An 18,993-nucleotide genomic window follows, 5' to 3' on the forward strand; every position below is an offset into this window, starting at 1 on the left:
GCAATATTGAGGAATTAATAGTTTGGGGAATTCTTTTCTGAACAATAGGAGTTAACATCAGAAATATTCTGTGGACCAGTTCAAAAAATGTATAGGAATCATACTTCTTTTATGATATTAATGCCTCTTCTTATTACCTTCCTGTTTCTCCTTGACCCCTTTTTGTTTGTTTGTTTAAACAGGGGTCTCTCTCTCTCCCTCTCTCTCTCTCTCTCTCTCTTTCATTTTCTTTTCTATATCGAAGAATTAGACCCGCTCTGTTAGATCCCCAGCCTCCGTTTCATTATTTATAGTAGTAGTAAAGTCAATACTATTTTAGAGACATACGAATCTCTGAATTGAAGGAAAGAAGGAGAATTACCGGAAGAATTGACATAGGCCCTAGTTGATAGGTATGACACTTTTCATAGACATAGAATACTAATGATGGCAAAAACATTGTGGCTAACTGGTACTGAGTGTTTGGCTTTCCACAGCATTATTGGTTAAACAGAGTTTTCAGACCAAATTGCTTGATTTCAAGTCTTACCTTCCACTAGTTGTTAAGTACATGACCTTGCATAAGATACTAAATTCTAAGCCTTACATTCATCATCTGTACCATATAACAATAATAATTCCATATTTATCTGTAACAGTTATTGTATATATTAAATGTTAATCATAAATAAGTTGCATAAATGAAATGGTCTAAGTTCTCAATAAATGCTAGTATTTTTTAAAATCAAATCTTGTAATTCACAACATTGTACTTGATGAAATAAGCCAGACAAAGAAAAGTGCTATATGATCTCACTCACATGAAATCTAAAAAGTCAACATGATAGAAGCAGAAAATACAATAATGGTTGCTAATGGAGGGAGGGGAAGAGAAATTGGGAGATGTAAGTCAATACATAGGAATTTGGAGCTGTGAGGATAAAAATGTCTACAAAATGAAGGCACAGCATGAGAACTATAAGTAATAATGCTGCACTGTATGCTGAAAAATTGTAGAGAAATTATAGGTTCTTATACACACATATACACATAAGTAAGAAAGATGGGAATATGCTTGACCATAATAATCATTTCCACATGCACATAAATACAAAACCATCAAGATATTAATTTTACCTTACCTATCAGTGCTGAGACAGATAGAGCTATTCATTTGCAATTAATATTTTATAAAAATATTTAGATAATAAATGGTAGATTTTTCTTGCTGATTATGAAGGCTGGTTTTTAGTATGTGATAACTCTTATGCAGATATGGATTAATCATTACACTGAAATCTAATACTATCAGATTCAAATACACAAAATTTTCAGCAGTTTGTCAGGAAGTATGATATATATTTCTCACAGCTAGAGCTGAAGTAACCAATTAATTCTGAACCAGATAATCTAAGAACTAAAGTGTGTTTTATATAGAGACATTTTCACCTGATGTGAATTCTAAACGAGTCTTTTAGAAGACATCTGTAACAAAATTTGTTTTCTAGCAGATGATGTTGTTGGCTTTTGCTGAGTATTGGCAATACATTTGTAATGGAAGCATTTTACCATTACCTGACAGAACACTTAACATTGCCTTAACTTTAAACGTGGCTTAATAAATGGCAGAAACCTGCAGAAATGATAGCAAATCAGTCAACTCAGTGCTGCATTAAGATATACTGAAAAGAAATGCACAAAAGAAACAGCTCATCTTTCTGCAAACAGAATTACAGAAACGAAACAGTTTATCTGGCTACAAAAGCATAACCAACTAGCAGGAAATCTTAGCCAATATTTCAAATCCCAGTTATTTATGTACTTCTATTTTGGCTAAAAAATATCATCTTAAATTTGACTTAGAACCAAAAAAAAGAGCATGTAGCATTCTTTGTGAAACAAGCATTCTGAAAAACTCTGCAAAGTTTCACATGAAGAGTCTCACAGAGGATGCAGAGAGATTGCAACTTTGAGTTCCACCTGGGCAATTTAGTAAGACCTGGTCTCAAAATTTAAAAAAGCCAAAAGTTCTGGAGATGTAGCACCCCTGGGTTGGATCACTGGTACCACAACATAGTAATAACAAGAACCTCACAAAAACAAGTCCCTACACTTTGTACACTTGCAGTAGTCACAACAAAATCATGTACTCAACCTTTATAATAACAGCTACATATTACCTGAATAAATCAATATCAGATATTCTAGATTTATTTCTATAACAATACAGTTGCTCAAATGCAACATTCAAAATAGTGTAACTAACAGGATGACACAGCATCCAGCTTCTTCCTGGAATACTTTTATAGTCAGTTTTATTTCACAACACATGATTTTCTCTCCCTCTCTACACACACACACACACACACACACACACACACACACACACACACACACACATACATGCACGTCCTATTGCCCAAACTGGAAAGAATGATCAATCAATAAGGCAATACAGAATACTCCCTAAATATTCCTATTATATCATCTTCTAGTTAGTCATCTCAATTAGTAGACGGTGACATTCTGTTTCTTTGCTTTTCATTATTATTTATTAGTACATGTTTTCAGTATGTAACCCTATTCACATTCTTTTTGGGAAGTAACACAACACATCTTAATTCCTTTTTAATTCCCTTCCCCACTGCTCTATTCCCTTTCCCTCCATCTCTTGATTCAGAAAGATCTGTCTCCCTACTTCCTACTATATATCTTTTTATTTTGTTTTTTATTTATATTTTGAGTTTCTTTCATGAGAAGAGAAAGGCTCTATTTAATTCTTATAACAATGATGGTGACATGCACGGTGGGTACGTGTATAGGTTTTTAATTCAAGATATCATGTTTGCTTATCTTATAAAGGATATTGATGTATGAATTTGCATTATATATAATGCTGCTGAAAATAATTTTCATGTAACTAACAGGCACATAAGCATATGAACAAATACTAAACCTTAAAAAAGGTCTACAAAATAATTGTGAAAATATTCACAGTTTATTACAGTTTTAGAACTATGTTGTTGGCTTCATTTTATTTTTCTTTTGGCTTCATTTTAAATTGTTGTGAGATGTCATGTGTAAAAATATTAACGTGATTATAATTTTGGGAACTGATAAATTATTGTACAATTCAAAGTATAAAATTGATAGTTTATTGATAAACAACAATACTTCTGTATTTTTGAAACAGAATTATGTTCTATAAAAATATTTAAGGTTCACATAAACCATACATTTACTTGCTATATTTTTTAGCTCAAATTTACATGCATTATGTTTTACATTAAATTCAAACCAAATTTCTTCCATAACATCAAGAGATATAGAAAATACAATCTCTCTTCCTGTCTTCCTCTCTACCTACCTCTCTCTCTCTCTCTCTCTCTCTCTCTCTCTCTGTCTCCTGTAGATGCTTTGTGTTTAAAATATGATGTTACTTTGGACCACAAAATAATTTCATTGAAATTCAAATTTGAAAATATTCCTTGTAAATAAAAGATTTATAAAATCACTTAACCTAACCCAATAAATACCCCAAATATTCTTTTCCACATACATGCAGTTACTGATGTTGTGGCCACCAATGTAGGTAACAGTCTTGTCTCTGTCCAGAATATCATTTTCTGGGCTATGAAAATTATTTTCATCTTTAGAGTGTCTGGCAGAGAACCTGAATATTTTAGGCACTTGAAAAACATTAATTGATTAATATTTGCTTATATTAAGTTTGACATAATCCTGTACTCTACAATACCTAAATCCAGATATAAGAATAAAACATAAGTTATAACCATACTTAAAAAGTACACTTGCAAATGTATTTGCATGTGATTTTAACAGAGGCACTATCTAGAAGAACAAAGTTATTCAGCAAGGTATTAATCATGCACTTTATTTTTAGTTTGAATATTTAAATACTTTTTTTGTTTTATAATAGGCAAGTGAAGGAAACTGTTTAGCTAATAAGGCAGAGGCAAAAAAGTTTTCATGTTGCTCAGAATTTCTCTTAAAATATTTAGAATTTCGAAGGCATTTTTCTACATAAATACTATAACTATTGAAACATCTACCTATCTAATTTTATGTAGTTAATGTACCAAATGTTTTCAATAATTTTTTCTAAAAATTGAAAGCAAGCAAGTTTCAACATACCTACATTACCCTTATAAAAGCAATTTATGCTTAAAACCTTTTTATCTAGAAAGACACATATGAAACAATTGCCCAAATAAGTTTGATTAGATTTCTTAGTCGAAAATAAAGTTTAAAAATATAGCTAACCTTTTCTCAGTCAAAACATTCAACTCTTTATTCATTTAATATCCCAAAATATATAAATTCTTTATGGTAGTTAATATCAATAGAAAAACACCTTCCAATTTAAAGGTAACATATTTGATGCATAGTGTGAATTTTCAATATTCTTTGAAACAATATATTTGATACTCTCCCCTTTGATTTTACTTTGTTTTTTTCTTTCTCTCCATGTACTTATACATCCACACATTCACTCACCTATCCATCCATTAACCTTTCCTCAACACATAGAAATTCAGCAAAGCCATGCCACTTTGTTCCTTAAAGAACAATTACATGTGAAATCAAGCCAGAAGAGAATTATTAAATGTCTTGACAAGATAGTGAAGCTAGGCAATCATGCAGTTTTCGCAAACTCACAGCTTAGAAGCATTTTGGAAATGATGTACAATAACTTTCTCCTTTTCAGAAATTGTAGTAATAAGATTTTAAGTGATATGTCCCAAATGACACAGTAAAAAGTGACAAGGGCCAGAGTAGATTAAGGTTTCTGGTTTCAACTTTGGAGCTACTTCTTCTATATTGTGCCTGTTTTGAAATTGAATTATTTTATTTGTATAGACTATGTAAACCATGTCATGTATGTGTGTATGTATACACATGTGTAATTTAATAACTACTATGGTGATTACTACATCAAATTAACTAATTATAAGCCTTGATGAACTTAAAATTGATGAATCATAGAAATCTAGGTACAAGTTTATTCTTGCATAAAATTTTCTTCCTCTGCCTAGACTCAACAATTTTAATAGATGAGGTGAAAGAAGGAAAGAAAGAAGGAAGGAAGGAAAGAAAGAAAGAGAAAAAGGAAGAAAGAAAGAAAGAAACAAAGAAAGAAAGAAAGAGAAGGGAAGAAAGAAAGAAAGAAAGAAAGAAAGAAAGAAAGAAAGAAAGAAAGAAAGAAAGAAAGAAAGAAAGAAAGAAAAAGAGAAAAAAGGAAAAGAAAAGAAACACGACTTTTTACCTTAGGGTAATTTATTGGTGGCATTAGAATTCACAGTTCTTCAAAGCTATTCAGAATTCAGATGTACATTTTTGTTAGTTCACCTTATATACCCACTCTAACCACAGATATAAACCAAAACAAATAATTATGGGAAAGGAAATACTAGATATAAGTAGGAGATACAAGAACATTTAATTCAGAGACAACCCATGACAATTAGCAAACACTCTGAATTAAAAAGTCTGATTCATTATGTTTTTCTCCAGTTTATAATAAATTAAATAAAAGCAATGATACTGATTTAGGTCCATTAGTAGTAAACAATGTAGTAAGTGGTTCACAGGGGTTATTTCACTTAGTCTTGGTAATAACCCTTGGGAAAATTGAAGCTGAGATACAATAACCTCAAAGTCTAAGCTTAGAACAGTTTTAGTATTTATAGCTTTTCAAATCCTAAGTAAACTTTCTAAAAAATCTGAGGTAAATATCAAGCATTATATTAATTATGTCCAATTAACCAAATTATTTGCATATTTTATTTTCATAGCCATTGTAATAAAATTGTACTTGTTACTAAAATTCTAAAATGTTTCAATCTCACTTTTTGTTTAATAAAATTTTATTAACTAGACCAAATTCACTCAAGTTTGTATAATTTTTTTTTTTACTTTTTTGGTAGATAAAATAGGTACTGAAATGACTTCAATTATAATATATTTTAAAAGAACTCTGTAGCTCAGCCAAATATTTACTTTTATTCTCAAACTTATGTTTAAGTCTGCTTTGGACTAATTAATATATAAGAAGAATTAAATAGATACAAATTTTTAAACCTTAAATTAAATGAGAACTTTTACAGTTACTTTTTAAAAAGTGAAGTGAGTTTCAATAACATATACACTCTCTGATATACCAATTTTTAAGGAATTTATTTTTTTCCACCTTAGTGACTAATGTTCTAACAGAGTGACAATGCCATAGTCATTGACTTTTTGTAACCAAGGCCTTTAGTAAGTTACTTAGGTCTTGAAATATTGAAATTGTGACCAAGTGTAGAAAGGTTCATTATGTCTAGTGCTTACTTAGTATATTGTTCTAAGAGTACAAAGTACATAATATTAATTCCCACCCACACACCATAATTATCTAATTTATAGGCAAACATCATTCTCACTTTAACAATAGACAGTAATACAGTTCAAAGACATATCCTCTTTGCCAAGATCATCAGTGAAATTAGTTCTGACATAATGTAGAAAGATCTAACTGGAAGGAGAAAATTCCATATTGATGTCTAAATACACCTATGTATCTATACTTGAAAATATACTGTAATTTCTATTTAGCTCATGTCAGGAACAAACATTTTTAAACATATTTGAATTATCATTTTTCCATAGTACATTAAAATAAAATCTCTTAAAATAAGAAGGGCACATCATGGGTGAAGAAGTAAATTTAATGACTGCAGATATTTCAGGGGCGGCAATTTAGGCTTTACTGGGAAAAGCCCTCACAGGATAAACTAAATCACATTCATAAAGAGATTTTCTGACCTTTGATGCAGCCTTCCTCTCCAATAACATGTGACCCCACATTTTGTTTGGACGCCTGCACCATCACTCAGCAGCCCTAGGCACATTTAAATGGATAATACTGTCACCTACCATGTCTGACTCTGCCCTACATTTCCAGAAGTTTGTAGAGAAAAAGAATTGCAGACTGCTTAAGAAACACAGTGGAGGGCTAGGGATTTAGCTCAGTGGCACCGCACCTACCTCCCAAGAGCAAGGTTCTGAGTTTGATCAAAAAGAAAAGAAAAAGAAACACAGCGGAGTCCTCCCCACGGAGCAAAATGGGGGCTAATCTTTACAGTCATCATTTCAGGTGAGAACATAGATCCTCTCTGAATTGCTTATGCATTTTCATATTAGTTTCTGAATAAACATTTCAAAGATCAGTCCTTCTAATAAAAATCATTTATTTTTTAAGTACCAATATTGAAAGTTCAGTAATCTAAATTTTTCTTTTATAAAATGGCAGTGCTCAATTCTTTGCATTCTTTTCTTTCTTTTTACTTTTCCTACTGAATCTCTGAAGAAATCCAGGTTTTTCTCATATTCTTTTCTCTAAATCGTATCTGTAATTGAACCTACATCTCATTAATACAAAGGTAATTGCAATGACAAGAAAAAAACCAAGAGATCTGAGGAACACTTTAAAACTTGCAAGCAATAAAGTGTTCCCAAACTGATATGATGCATTAAAACAAGTAATAAGGTCGCTACTTGAAAGTATGTTCACCTAGGAGAGCTGCAAATATTTTTAGAAATGGAACGGATTTAACATTTTTCCTCCTGTAACTATTCACTATATTTTTTAATACCACCTTAAACTTCCATAAGAAGTGAGAAGTGGTATATAGCACTCACAGTAAAATCATATGTCAAAAATATCTGCATAATAAGTAGTAAGAATTCTGTCCTCTTTGAAGAGTAGAACACCCTGTGCCCACAAATAATGTGGCTCTCTTCTACATGTCTAATTTTATGCATAAAACTAAATTTTACTCTTTTTTCAGTTGAGAAATCATTTTACCTACTTGAATGAACTTAATTAGATGAATTACTTGAAAATAAGCACTTTAAAAGTTCTGTAAAATATGGTTTCATTATAAAGGAGATGAATGTTATCTCCTTTAGATTGATATAAATCTCAATCCTTATGATTTCATTAACTCTGGACCCAGTTGTAATTTTCTTCTTTATTTCATGAGCACATTTAACAATCAAAATGAAAGGTTTCCCATCTAGCTACTACATTTTCTCCAATCATGTCCTATTTTTTGCTAACTATTCCATATACTGAATAAAGAATTGTATCAGCAAGCCACATACTGGTATTGCTAAGGTGGTGCCCTTCAAAATAGTTCATGAATAGTGACAAAAGAGTACTTCTGTAACTGTTGACTTACACTGTAAGTAAGATATGAGCTTCCTTAGGAACATGGAAATTTTAGATATTTATTACCTTCAGGGGATTGCAAAATGGACCAAATTTATTTGATGTTTCAAGATTTGCATTACAGTTGCAGTCTTTTTACATTTAAGACACATACTTAAGAAAAATCAACTTTGGAATCTTTTTAGCAAAGTCTTAGTACACACACACACACACAAATCTTGCAAAAATGGCCAACGATGTGCATGCATGTCACTGTTTTATTCTTTAAAAAAGAGTAATACTATGTCTAACCTTTGCAATATCTGAGAGATACCTCTCTTCATCTTCTTTTTATAGACAGTAATCTTTCTTAAGAGTTAGATGAATTTCCTGATCATACACTTAGTACATGAGATACACCTTAAATTTACAACATTCTGAAATTTTTTTAAAAACCTATAATTTTAATCCTATGTAAAGTGATTCTACATTAAAAGTTTAGTCTATTCCTCAGACAGAAAAATCTGCTTTTGAAGAAAGAGAGAGCGAGAGAATGAGAGACAGAGACAGAGAGACAGAAAGACAGAGACAGACTTCAAACTGTGCCCTTAATTCATTTTCTTAATTTTGACAAAATGATGCTATGCATCCTCTTAAACAGAGAAAATACAAATAGTTAGAAAGAGCTAATAACTTGTTGAGATGAGTTATATACATATAGCAATCCACATGAGGAGTTTAATCATTATGTATTACAAATATGTAGTATATTAAAAAACATATGAGTTGTGGGCCATATTAGAAAAGGTGACAGAGAAAGCACTATGGCCTTTTATCAGTCTGTTGAAAAAAGTATGTAAAGCTGTAAAATATATACAATAAGAATGTTTATTTATGGTACTTGTTACCAAGTGGGTTGTCAAAGAATCATGGCAAAATATTGCAATTTTGAAAAATTCAAATATTTTTCTCATGTATGAATACCTTCAGTTGACAATATATGAAGAAAACAGAAGCCATTTCCTAGATATTCTCTGTTACTACACATATACAATAAGGTTACAACTCAAAATAAATATTTTTCCAACCAAAAAACAAAATAAATTTTCTTTCCAAAGATATAAAATGAGTTGACACAATATATTTTCTTAGAGTTGTAGTTTGTTGGTATATAGATGGATATTTGTCACGCTGTTCTCTCTGTACACTTTTCAATATTTTCACAAATCATTTATGATTCAATAAACACTTATAGGTCCAGAAGTAAAAATATATATAGAAAATGTACACATACATCATCAGTGCAAAAATTCAAATACCCATATAACTCTGAAGAAGATATTACCTTACATTTAAAAAAAAGTTTCCCTTATACCTTTTCCTTTATTAAAGAATTGTCCCCAAGTTTCAGGCAACCAAACACATGAGGTTCTATCTTCTTATGATACTATTGTAAATAAAATTAAGAAACTGAATCTCAAATGCTTCAGCAATCTATTCCAAGTCTACTTAGAGCTTGGAAAGATTCAATGTACAAAGCTTTGTGAGATTCTCAGTGAAACTTTCAGATCAGGTATTCCTATTATGACCTCTACTTGTGTTATATGTGGTTACTGCCTAAAATGTGTTTCTCATTAACCAATTATTACCTCTACATTTTCTCCAGTTCTCTCTCTCTCTCTCTCTCTCTCTCTGACTAATGCCTTTACATAATGCCTCTTGTTCTCCACCCCATGCACCAAGGTAATCACAGTCCATTAATGTTTCCAGTTCTCTTATAGAGGGCTCCTTCCCTGGAATAAAGCCTAGCTTTCTCCAGATCTTGTTCTCCTTGGAGATCTTTCAATTGCAAATTGATTTTTACACACACCAGGCCTTATTACAATCAGAAAGGGGGTGTAAACATTGCTTAGCTCCTTAAAGCAATTAGAAGTCATTATTTTCCACTAAGAAATAAAATAATCTCTCCTCAAATTTTTCCATTTGGAATTCCTAACGTTTAATCATCTCCCCACTGCCTCCAACTACATCCTGGACAGTCAACTAAGTTCACTTAATAACTTGCAGCCTGATTCATAATCTGTCTGCTCTAAGTCCTACCATCATCTTGGGTAATACAGTTCCTAGATATATCTTAATGACTATGTGTCTTGAAATTCAATATCTCACCCCCTACACAGTCTTTCCATAAACCTAAGGATCTATCCACTGCGTCTTCTCAATAGCATTAAGACTTCCAGTCCCCTGATCACTGAGTAGATGAAGTTTCCTCCATTTTAACAAAATATAGGTGAATCCAGAGTTCCTTTTTTTTTTTTTTTTTTGTACTGGGGATCAAAATCGGGACATTGTGCTTGGGAGGCAGGCAGCAGAACCACTGAGCTAAATCCCTGGCTCCAGAGTTCCCTTTCTGATTTATTGCATCAGAAGTTTGTTTAAAATGCAAGAAGAGAAGTAAGCAATTAGATATGTGGATTCAGAAGCTTAAGAGAAAAATAGCTAAGTTGTAGATACATATTTGGAAGTCACTAACATACACCTGGGAATTAAGTCTGAAACTGCATATAATCACATAAGTATAAGGTACAAATGGAAGAAAAGGGGCTAGGAGGGATCACAGAGCCAGTTCAATTTCAATTAGAAGAAAAATAAGCAATGATAGAACACAAGATACCAGGTAAGAATAGCATCAGCCAGGTAAGAATAGCATTCAAAAATTCAAAAATAGAATTTTTTTACAAATAAGAATGGTCACTTATATGAAACACTTCACACAAAATGAGTCATATTGTTAACAAGGCTGGGGTGTCCAGGGGTTCCTTCCAGGTGCTGTTGTCCTGTTCAAAGAATTGGACAATGCAAGTGAAAAAACTAGAGGTTTTAAATGTATTAAGGTGTTTATTAAATGTATTAAAGGTAACAGATGGGAAAAGAAGTGCTCTGCAGAGTGAGTTTGGGCCACTTAAAGAAAGAAAAGAAGTACATTCAGCCCCTTGCAGGGCATGCAGGTAAAAAGACTGACAGAGACCAGGAACTTTATATCTTTATGCTCCCATTCTGGTATCAGATATAGGCCATCCTACAAAACCCTGCTTGATCTTGTGCCAAAATAACTGAAGACAGCATTCTCCGATTGGTTGTCAGGTACAGGGCTCAGAAGCCACTCTGTGCATGCATCCTGAATCTCAATGATCGACAGGTCTCTGTGATTCATAGGCTGCGCCGAAATGCCCAGCTGCTTTGTTGTGCCTCAACCCCCTGCCTCAATATAAGATAAGTAAAAGTCCTTACCCTAAGTTTGGTAACATGGAAATGTTGGTTATTTTAATAAAATCAGTTTCAATGGAACTAGAAAATGGAAACCACACTTAAGTGTGTTAAAAAACAAATAAGATCTGAGGAAGTGGAGACAGGTTCCACATATGTTAAAAATACTAGCCTGTTAGAGGGCCTACATTTCTTTCTCCTTTGTTAGACTACAAGCTTCAAAAAGACAGAAAAATTGTTTGATTTTTCATCAAAATTAACAGCCCCTAGTGTCCACTATGGAATGTTTCTTACAGTAGCTACTCAGTACGTATTTGTTTGTTGAACAATAGTGGTAGAACCACAATTGTGAAACAGTCATACAACTCAACCAGTGATGAAATTTTTCAAAGTTAAACATGCCTCTGTAGATGTACTGAATCATAATCTCAGGTACGAAGTGCTAGAATTACACTGAAAACACTCCATAGCTTTCTTTTTTCTTTTTTTGGTACAGGGGATTGAACTCTGGACCTTGCGCTTGCCAGGCAGGCACCAGAACCACTGAGCTAAATCCCTAGCCTTCCATAGCTTTCTTTGTAGTTAGGTTTTCCTAAGAGAATGTGAATGGAAGAGGGCTATGTACTAGTTCCATTTCAAGATGTTGACAGTCAAAGGACCCTGTGTGTGGTCTTTGCCCTTTCTCTGGCTGGATTCACATGTCACTTATGGGACAATGAATCCGGTACTTTATTTGTAAGTATCTGGATCATTTTATTAAGAAATTTTGATAATCACCTATGGATATATGAATCTAAGTAATGTGCTAGTTTAAAAAAAATGAAAAGCTACTCCCAAAATTTAAAAATACTTGATTTCAAATACTGTTTCTCAAAACATAAACCCTAGAATAGCAACATCAGCATCACCTACAAACTGGAGTGGGGACTTGAGATCTGTTTTTGACAAGCTCTCCAGGTAATTTTAATGCATGCTAGAGTTCTCAGAACCACGGGTATAAAGGATACACTTTGTTGAGGCATTACACCTGTGTTTTTGCCCTATGTTCTTTACAAAAGGAGCTATAATGAACCACAGACTGTTTCACTCAGTCTGAATTCTGATTTTTAATTCCTTTAATTGTATTAATGTTTCTTAAGGCTTTTTATCCAGTTATTGTACACTTGACTTTAAAAGAGAGAGCTATTAAAGGAGAAGTTAAAGATCTAACAACCCTGGAGAGTGATGGTCTTCTATGGGTGGACTTAGCATTCATTAAGATCTGCTCTGAGATTGGTCTCTGCGCACCAAAAGCCTGGACTTTCCATTCTCTGAACTTATTTTCCCTTCACTCATTCTCAGCATGTCTCCCATGAAGCAGCCTCCCTTCCTGAAAAGCTTCCCCTGACAAAAGATCTCTTTACACCCTGGAAGGAATTACGATTTCTTCTCATTCTTAGGTGGCATCGAACCTCCTGAAAACGTCATGGTGAGATAATCATCCAGTTTTTATCACAAATTTACATTCTGAAAAGCTAGAAGTGTTATTTTTCCTTTCATTGTGGGTAAAAATCCTGTAACTTGATTAAGTATATGTGAGTCTACCAATGTGAAGTTTAAAATTTTATAAAAAGACAAAAGTTAATACACAGTATCTTTTCCTTGCAATTAAAATATTCAAATGCGTCACGTGATTCCTCTGGTGGTTTGGTAATTCTACAGGGGCTGCAAACATCATAGCTCATGCATTGTAAAAAAGATAGGGTAGGTACATTAATATCTCCTCCTACTGTGAGATAATTACTTCTCAAACTGCAATTCAGGAGTTTTATATTTTAAAGCTCTGACAAGAAGCCAAATTCATCAAGGCTCTTCATTTCCTCTACGATAATCAATTGTTGAATGTTGTAAAGAGTAAAGTTATCATACATCTGAATAATCAACAAAAATATTTGAGAAAATGCATGGATACAGAAGATTGTTGCAACAAGTAGTGTGGCAGATGGCTCTATTGCTTATGCCCAAAGCAGGCTGTAAGCAGTGGAGGCTGAAAAGAGTTCACCCCACAATTGGCTTGTTTTAAGAAGTGAGTCTGGCCAAAGCCTAAGTGACTCATGAGAGCACTTCCCATGGCATGTGGGTTAGTATTACACCTTCCTCACCAACAGCCAGAGCAGAGACCACAGAAATGGTCTGTGAAGCTACAGGGCTTTGATATGCAATAACATGACAGCCTAGGTCAGACTGATTCTTATTCAAATTCTATTCCCAGAATTGAAACCGTCTTAATTGAAAAGACAAGGTTAATTGTTAACTACAGGCTATTTTTGGTCTGTTCTGTTCCTAACACAAGCATGTTTTACCCCTTCTCTTACAAGCCTTGCCTGAATCACAACTTATTTGTAGCAACCACAAATAGCCCTCTAACCCCAACTTAATGGTGATTGTGTAACCAATAAATATTGGCAGTTCTGGCTGTTTCAGGGTCTTTGCTCCCTCAGCTCTGACCATCACAGCTCCCTGTTTCACTCTGATTGTCTCTCTGAGTCTTTCTTCACCCCTTGGGTTATAGTGCCAAACAGGAAATCAGAATCCTCTCCAGGGATGCCAGGTAAGGTGGCTGGTCTATGAGGGCAGCCTTAGATGAAATCTGAGGACATCTGCAGAAATAGTTAAAATCCTCTCAGGGGGTTCTGAGGCTCTGTAGTTCAGATCTTTTGTTACATTCTAGACTCAGATCCTAGTACTTATCCTCTCTCGTTTTGTTTTGTTTTTTTTAGTGGAAGGTTTTATTTTTTTTATTTAAAAAAAATTTTTTTTGCTTAAATTCTTTTAGTGGTACCTTTTAGGTATACAATACGTTTACATTTATCATTGGGTGCTTCTACATGTACATGATGTATCTTGGTTCTTATTTTTTCCTCATTCTTTGTGCGCCCTTCACCCTTCCACCCTTCCCTATTTACATACTTCGTTTCCATTTTTTTTCTTTTCTCATAATTTTTCCTTTCCATTCTTTCTTTTCCCCATCTCCTCCTACCACCAGCCCAAAGGTTTTAAATAGCAAACATAATTAAGAGAGCAATAAAAAATATGGGTGACTATTGTGATCATCTTAGGGATACAGAATTCTTTTCTTTCTTTCTTTCTTTCTTTCTTTCTTTCTTTCTTTTTTTTTTTTTTTTTGTACCAGGGATCAAACTCAGGACCTTGAGCTTTTGAGACAGGCAGCAGAACCACTGAGCTAAATCTCCAGCCCCAGAATTTTTTTTTCTTTTATTGGTACATTTTAGGTATACAATTCGTTTACATTTATCATTGGGTGTTTGTACCTGTACATGATGTATCTTGGTTCTAGCCTCTTGCTTATTGATAGCCACTTACCCAGTTCTTTTTGTTGCTCTTGCAACACACGGGGAAGTGCCTATCTCAAAGATCTCAGTTTCTTGTTGCCTAGAAAGTTATTTCCCTTAGACTACATGTGTCTTACTCTGTCAAATACTTCAAGTTATTCCTGGCCTTGGTGAGTCCTTCCTGCATCACCCTGTTTAAAATTGCACTCTCTTTCTCTATGGCCTTTCTTCCATTTCACATTTATTTTTCTTCCTGGTATACATAACCATCTTATAGATTCTATAAGAGTACTGTTTCTTTTCACTCCATCTAGAGAGCTCAGTTCCCATGGGGCAAGGGATTTTTTTGCCCTAATTCGCTGCTGAATTATAGTGAAAAGAAAAAAGTGCATGGTGTATATTAGATAATGAATAAATATTTGTTGAATAAATAGATAAAATGTGGTTATGTGATTGAATATACCAAAAATTATCACCAATCATAATATCAATCCCTAAGATTTATGTTAAACATCAGAGATCAGTGCCCAGAGATCCATGCTTCAGCTTGTTTGCCTTTGACCCTACCTGTAGATAGCTCTTTTAAAGCACTTAAAAGTTAAAATAATGTCCTGAAAAGATTTATACTCTAGGGTTCCATTGCCCCAATAAAATCTTGTGGTTTTTCCCTCTAAATGCAATTAGAGATTTATTTGAGCAAATACTTAACAAACTCCAAAGGTCCTTTTTCAAATTAAGACATAAAGAGGGAGAAATAATTATAGTTTAGTAATTTTAAGTAGGTTTTCAGAAATGCTCTGAATTTAAATAAGGGGGTTTTCTGAAGAAGCAAATACAAGCTTAGTATGGAGATCCCTCACTTAAACCTGGAAACAACTCTGAGTACAAACTGAAGGGGCAGGGCTCCTGCAAGCTATCTAATTCAGAAATAAGAAAGGTATGTAGAAAATCATTTGTATCTCAAAAAACAAAGAACATATTTTACAAGTTGAGAAAAATACATGAATATAATTTTGAAGCTAAATAAGTTGGATGGAATAAACAAATGGAAAAGAAAATAAATTACATCATTAGGAGGCTAGTAAATTCCAAGGGAAGGTTATTGATTCAACAGGATTGTAGTGGGATTCTACGCATTTTATAAAGAAACTAATGTTAATATATTACCCTACATGCTACTTTGGTCACTTTATAAGTGAACAAGTGAACAATCAAATACAAATATGACCATTTTTAACTCTGAACTGCTTACAAAAGTTCAACCAAAGAATGAAAGATTCTGAAAGGGAATTAAAAGGGAGATACAAAGTTAATCACAATGAAAGCACTCTCTAAACCTTACAGACAGGAATATAAGATTGGACAGATTTTAACAGCAAGTTTCTCAACTCAACTACCACATGAAAATTACTCACACCAGCACGGCACCTCCTAGCTGTACTCTGCTAGAAACTGTGATATGTGTCCAAAGCATATTGTTTAGCATGTGTTAACATCATCTATGACTATGCTCTTATGTTTCCACAGAATTTCTTCTGAATATCTGATGTCAGGGTGAGGAAAACAGTATCTGCACTACTCCTTTACCTGGAAATTAGTTTCTTTTCATAATAATAGCATAATTTCTTCACTCCCTCTGGAGAGAAGCATCTTGATGTATGGTGAAAAGCATAAAAAGCCAAGGAAATTTCTCCACATATTGTCTGCAAAACAGAGAAGCTTCCTGTAGCTCTTCTGCCAGTGTATGGGTACATGCCAGCTGCCAACAGGTGATACAGGCCTAACCTGCATCCTGTTGTCCAAATCTGTGTTCAGTGGATATTCTTTTAACAACTTCTTTCATTGTTGTCAAACTTTCTTCTAAGCCCTTCAATGCAATGAGAGAGTTCTGTGTGCTCTTTGACATCATTTTCCATCTTCAAAAAGAGAAATATTTCCATATTGAATTGAATAATAATATAGACTATATGACATTTTTATAGGAATGGAAATTATGACATTTTGTGGTGGTGCCCTTGAATAATTTTTCCTTTTAATGTGCCTCACACATACCTCAAAACATTAAGTAAATGCTTCAAAAGAAGTATATAAATGGGTAGGCATATTCACAAAGCTTATTGAGACATGTTAGGCCTCTAGAGCCATCAATAGTCAAGAAAGAGCATGTGGACTCCCTACTGTTTCCAAAGATGCTACACTTAACTCCCCTGCCCCAGACAGAGTTTCATTGTGTCCTACAACTGACCTGGAACTCCCTGTGTAGCCCAGGCTGTACTCACATACATAATCCTCCTGCCTCAGCCTCTGCATTGTTCGGATTACACGTGTGTACCATTGCACCCTGCACAAGGATGCATAACTAGATGCAAGGATTGCACTGAAAAAAATCCTAGCTTATACCTTGTTTTTAGTTTTGTGTTACCCTGATGGGAGAGCCCTGGTCCACAATGTCATATTTTCAAAATACAAAACTTTAAATTAATAAATGTGTGCTGGTTTAAATTACTAATTTATAACAACTTGTGTGACACAGAAAGAATAAAGTAATATACTCAATTATCTATTCTTTAAAATATGAACAATCATATATATAAAACACCAGGCTCTTAGAGCAACTAGTACTTGGTCTGCACAACATGGAGAAAAAGAAAAGACTGGTAATTTCTTTCTTTTCTTTAGCACCCAGCTTATTAGTATATGCATAAGCCAGGCTTTGTACCACTGCATTAGGTGTGAGCAGTAGAATGGGACTCAGGTATCAGTCTTGAATCTGTTATAGTTCAATTACAGAAATGAAGGGTAGGTTGGTCGGTAGGGGGTTAGACAGCACTGCAACAATGTAAGTGCTACCATTATGAAAAAAAGTAAGTCATATATTAAAAACTGCTATTATAAAATCTTTAAATACCATCATAGATTGAAAAGCTCATCACTCACTGTACGTGAACTACGTAAAATGAAATTCATAATTTTAGAGCTGGACCACATTCTAATACTTATTTCGTATGGACGGGTCTTGATTTAATTACCAGTCGAATGTGCTACAACCTCAAATGGCCCCAAATTCATCCAATCAACTTCCTCCCTTTCTCATCTTTCATCAAATATTCAAAATGTTATTAACATAATATTACAACTGGTCATGTCCTAATGCCATGGTTCCATCATTCTCCTCCATTGCAATAGCTGTTCCTTGGGAAAATAATGTTTTCTTAGTTGGCTCTTTTATCTCCATTTATCTGTGCAATATTAGTAAGTAATTAATTTACATTGCATTAAATTGCATTTTTATGACTATAGTATGATAAAAGCTAGCTTTACTTGAATTTAATGTTTTTTAACTTTTAAAGTTTTATTTTTCCTATATCAAAGAAAACTTAAATATAAAATTATAGAGACATAGTTTCTGGCTTCACTGTTTATAGACTAGCAGAATAGGTAAGACAGATGTCCAAATTCTCAAATATATATGAAAGAAATATGGTAAATTCCTTATAAAATATCTGAATTAATGACATAGAAACTCAAAGAAGTGCAGAGTTCCTTGGTAGATTAACAAATATTATGTGGAAGACAAGTATTTGACCTACATATTCAAGAATATGTAAAATTAAGACATGTAAAAAATGCGTGAAGGACAACTTCAGGAAGGAACAAAGAAAGGATAAATGTTTGAGGAGATGGATATGCTTGGCCTGATCTGAACACAATACATATGTATTGAAACATCATATGATCAACCATAAATCCGAACCATTTTTATACATCAATTTCAAAAATAAAACAAAGGCATTGAAAGTGAAAATGACAGTGTGTGCTAATAGGGAGTTACTTCATTCATCTGAAGACAAGTGTTCATGAGAAGGTACAGCGAGAGCTAAAGGTAACTGAGTAAGTTGAAGCCAGAGAAGAGACAATGGAAACATCTAATTAAATTAATACAACCTTCATTTAGGATACTGATAATTTTTTTAAAAATCTCTGAAAGAAAAAAATATGAATTAGCTGGCCTGACCCAGTTACATACTGACTTGACTTTAGTTATACATTGAAAACCTGGTTTAAAAAGAGACTTACAATAAAGAGACATCATTTTAGGAAGTCAGAAAAGAATAAAAAGAAGGCAGCATGCAAGAAGATGGGCCCCCACATATGATTAGTCTGCAGAGAGATATCAGTGTGTGTAGTGGAATTATATTCTGA

At 33.5% G+C, this 18,993-nt stretch overlaps 1 protein-coding gene across 5 annotated transcripts in view; it reads right to left on the reverse strand.

Moving 5' to 3' along the window:
* The window catches only part of Grid2 (glutamate ionotropic receptor delta type subunit 2), a 1,480,136-nt gene that overhangs the window by 1,200,436 nt on the left and 260,707 nt on the right, over nt 1–18,993 (reverse strand). The window lies entirely within an intron of this gene.

Source organism: Heterocephalus glaber, unplaced genomic scaffold (genome assembly GCF_053883595.1).
Source record: "Heterocephalus glaber isolate CG9 unplaced genomic scaffold, H.glaber_assembly_v1.0 deba00001454, whole genome shotgun sequence".
In the NCBI taxonomy this organism is placed as follows: Eukaryota; Metazoa; Chordata; class Mammalia; order Rodentia; family Bathyergidae; genus Heterocephalus; species Heterocephalus glaber.